Below are 4,365 nucleotides of genomic sequence, written 5' to 3' on the forward strand. Positions count from 1 at the left end.
TTTCTCGTGCGTGCCTTGCATTCAGCGTCTCTTCAAGTTCATCTATGGATTGTTTACAATCCTCTTTTAGTTTTTCGACAAATTCTTCTTGTTGTTCTCTCAGAATCCGCTGGTCTTCCTCAAGTTGTAACTTTTCATCTGTTAGTGTTTCTAAATAATTAAAAATTAGATAAAAAAAGATTAGCAGAGCAAACAGTCTTTCTTTGTTTTAAACATTTATACTCTCACAATCTTCTCAACATTGTCCACAGAAAAATTAAAACAACTTCTATCTTTCAAACTTGTAAATTTGTAAGTGTTGCATAATATGTATAATTGATGCATATATTATCTACTCTCACCTGTTAGAGCACAAGCTTCCTGATACTTAGTTTCCAGTTCATTGATTCTTATTTTTAAGTCTGAACATGAGAACACATCCATCTGAAAATAAGAGTTTTATTGAAATACAGCATTAGAATGGTATATAAAAAAAACTTTTTTTTGACAATTAAAATTTATTTTGTTTAAATGCTTTTCACATAGACCTATATATTTTCAGTATAATTAATATAATTTAATCATGTGACTTATTTGCAGACTACAATATTTGCCTTGAACTCAATTGTTGGTCATTTTGACATTAATAAGCAAATCTGAAATTGGCCAGAGACAAACTCAACATTTAAGACGCCATGTTCTTCCTTTATCTACGATATATTTATACATTCATAATCATCAATATTATTATTCATTTGGCAATCAAAGTTTAGGACAAAACCACAGATTTATGCCGTGAAAGATCCTGAGCCAGAGTGCACTAAAGTTATATAAAAATAAAAGATCACAAACACAATATGAATATTTGAAATATTTATTACATATGCATACTAATGAGCTTATCATATATACATATTTATAAATTAAATTATATGGATATTAATGAGCTTACACATGCATATTAAAACTAATCAGAGTATTATTAAGATTATATAATGCATCTTAGTTAGCTTAATATATAAATATATTATGCACATAATATGAATATTATAAATGCATACTAATGAGATGATTATGCATATTAATGAGCATCTTTATTATGCATATTAATGAGCTTACATCATGTGTGAGGTGCTGTAGTAAAATAGCAAAAGCATCAAATCCCGCGAGGCCTGTCTTCAACTGCATCTTGGTGAGATTCAACTCGATTCGCAGAGAGCTTCCAACCGCTTGATCTCCTCCGCTGCTGTCTCGTTCGCTATGGAGGTTGACAGAAGGTCAGGCGGTGTTGAGGTCGGAATTGTAGGTTTGATTTTAGTTGGTTTGGCGACTGCTTGGTTGGGATCTATCAAAAAAATAAAATATATTTAGCACTATAGACAGACAAAACATTAAATGTCATTTTCATGTTTAAAATATCATGTAATATCGTGTAATATCATGTAATATCAGTTTTCACTATTGTGCTGCCAGCTGCCTCCCCATCAAAATTCACCACTGACAAATTCATTGAAAAAAAATCATGCATAAAAACAATAAGGAAATATAAAATACAGTAATAGCACAAGTAGGTGAGGAAGTAATGTTATTTTATCATCGGTATCAGATTATCTTACTCATCATCATTATCATCAAGATTTATAATGAGTATTAAGGAAGACTCAAGCTAAAAAAATAGAATGCACTTAATAAAGAATATTAATTAATTATAATGAATTATTTTCAAGAAACCCATACAATGCAATATTTATTGTGTAACAATACTCAAATTTAATGCATGTAAAAACACATTCCAACAAACCATTATAAACTGCCTGTCTACAGACATACGACCTTCGAACTTTGGATTTTGGTTTAATTCCCTTGACAACCAAACATATTTTAATAACTGTGCGTGACAGATAATGTTTTGGTCGACGTGCCATCTTCACTGATCCTTGTTTATTCATGATAAAACACAAAAATCAATCCTTTACAAATCTATTGAAATCACTTATCTTTGCGATAAACTATTATGCGGCAAATTGCTTTGTGTAAACTACAACCCTGAATTTTGTTATAGATGATAAGTTGTCAGTCTGATTGCCAACAGTTACAAAGATGATTGAAAGGAAGTAATTAATTTTCCAGCTTTTTTATCCACATAATCCACCAGACGATACTTTCCCAAATTCTGCGAGTCAGCAGTATACGATTTATCAAAATATGAGTTAAAAGAAAGTTGCTAAGTTTTTTTTCCTAGAAAAAATCCAGAAAATGTTATTTGTGACACTAACCCTGCTATTTCTTTGAATGCAAACTATAAATCCTGAAACTGTGCACTACTAAAACAATAAATTCAAAATGTCACAGATATATAGAATATGTTTGAAATTCAGATCAGATTCAACTTGTCATTAAAATCCATAAAATCTTCAGTATTTAAGAATCAAAAAATCCAATTCAATAAAGTATAATCATATTATTAGATCCTGTCTTGCATACTATTTTTACCGTGTCAAGATCATCATCTTTCTGTCTGTAATCAAAAGCTATCAATTGCCAAGTACAGATGAACACATATTAAATAATTCATGATTCATTCGTTGGTTTTACTGATGTTCAATAATACTTCTTTGTGTGGATTTAACCAAATATAGATGCAGGATAAAAAATGCCAGCAGGAGTTAATAGCTCATACTAGAGCTGTGCTGTGCATGTTGGATAATCCAATCAAACTACAACATTCCCTCAAAATTCTACAATGAAATTATAGATTGCATAATAAGTATTACTACCAGGAAATAGAAAACAATAATTGTTAAATTTTTTCCTGTTTGTTTATATATAGAACATTTATGTATTATATCTCAGCGATAGGATGGAAATTATCACATACAAAGCAACAACAATTTGGAAATTGAACTGTAAATAAATTGGCAGTAAATTAAGGATGATACTTAAAAGATTTCCTGGAGATGAGTAGCTGGTAGTAAGCAATGGCATTTTTTTTTTTTTTTTAAGAATGTTCAATGCAATTATTTAACCTTGCTTTAATTGCTTCAAAAATGTTCTTTCTTGTCTTTAAATTTAAAAACTAATGAATGACTGCAAACAGTAATATCTTAAGACCTAAGACTTTACAACAGAAATATTCAAGGAATTAGTTTTCCAGGTTGGGGTCAAAGGGTAGATTGACACCCCAACTGCAAAAACTAGGAAGCATACAATAAAGGTGACTGTGATAAGCACTCAGTAAGTTGTAAGTAATATCTCAAGTAGCTCTTAAGTACTTTTATATTTTTGTATTATATTCTGGATGCACCAACAATGTTGAGGCTATCGGCACTGCGGCAGTGCCAAAAAAAGCTGCTGTTTTCTATCGGCACTGCCGCAGTGCCAAAAAGCTGCCGTTTTCTAACGGCACTGCCGCAGTGCCAAAAAGTTGCTATTTTCTATCGGCACTGTCACAGTGCGAAAAGCTGCTGTTAATTAATCGAATCGATGTTTTTATCGATAGATGACATTGGTGTAATTCATAATTCATAATTTTATTTCACTCAAAACGTAATGAGACTGGTTAGGCAAAAACATGTCTCTGTACAAGATGCCTACCAGAGAAACAATGATAATGTTAATGGCAAAGACATAATAATAATAATAATAATAATAATAATAAATAAATAATAATAAAAAGTAAATGATGATAATAATAATGAATGAAGATCAAAATATATCATTGAAGTGAATTCAGTTATTTATTAAAACAAGATTTGGGGGGCTGGACTGTCATGAAGGTGTTGTATTAATGATGTTCTAAATATTTGCCTTTATTATATCAATAATTGATTAGGTCTAGCTTAGCCTATATTATTGTTAACATTATATTATANNNACATTATATTATATTTATTTAACAATTAGTTTAAATAATTATTTATAATTAAATTATTAAATGTATACAATATATATTATATAGGCCTAGGCATATACATAAAACAAAAAATAAACAAACAATAATAATAATAATAATAAAAATAATGATAATAATATTACGATAGTTTAATTAATGAAATAGTAATAATCAGCATATTAAATAACATTACGTCCATGCTAAACCTGCTTTTAAATAGAAACGTTATCTATTTGATTCTGTTTAAAAAAATAATCTTACAAATTATAAGTTTATTTTCTGCGATAATTTTATGCACATATGCATATTCATGTTTTCAATGTTAATCTGGTTGATAAATAATATATTAAAAAAAATAAATAATAATAATAATAATAAAGGTGTTCGAATAATGCTTTAGTGAATAATTAATACTTCAATAATGCTTCAATAGGCCTATTTACGATAATGTGATTAATGAGATAATTGTTGATTAAGTTATATAGAAATAATAG

General features: G+C 29.0%; 2 protein-coding genes across 2 annotated transcripts in view; both read right to left on the minus strand.

The window, feature by feature from the left end:
* The window catches only part of LOC117108211 (microtubule-associated tumor suppressor 1 homolog A-like), a 7,892-nt gene extending 6,707 nt beyond the window's left edge, over positions 1-1,185 (minus strand). Inside the window, exon 1 of the mRNA XM_033250172.1 lies at positions 1,099-1,185. The gene's annotated coding sequence lies outside the window, so the exon portion shown is untranslated. The remainder of the gene's footprint in view (positions 1-1,098) is intronic.
* Positions 1,186-1,188: 3 nt separating this feature from the next.
* Positions 1,189-4,365, minus strand: part of LOC117108208 (bifunctional D-cysteine desulfhydrase/1-aminocyclopropane-1-carboxylate deaminase, mitochondrial-like) — a 34,240-nt gene continuing 31,063 nt past the window's right edge. The window contains exon 11 of the mRNA XM_033250170.1: positions 1,189-1,324. The gene's annotated coding sequence lies outside the window, so the exon portion shown is untranslated. The remainder of the gene's footprint in view (positions 1,325-4,365) is intronic.

This window comes from Anneissia japonica, unplaced genomic scaffold (genome assembly GCF_011630105.1).
Source record: "Anneissia japonica isolate Jap-2015-1 unplaced genomic scaffold, ASM1163010v1 scaffold7797_len75038_cov128, whole genome shotgun sequence".
NCBI classification, from domain to species: Eukaryota; Metazoa; Echinodermata; class Crinoidea; order Comatulida; family Comatulidae; genus Anneissia; species Anneissia japonica.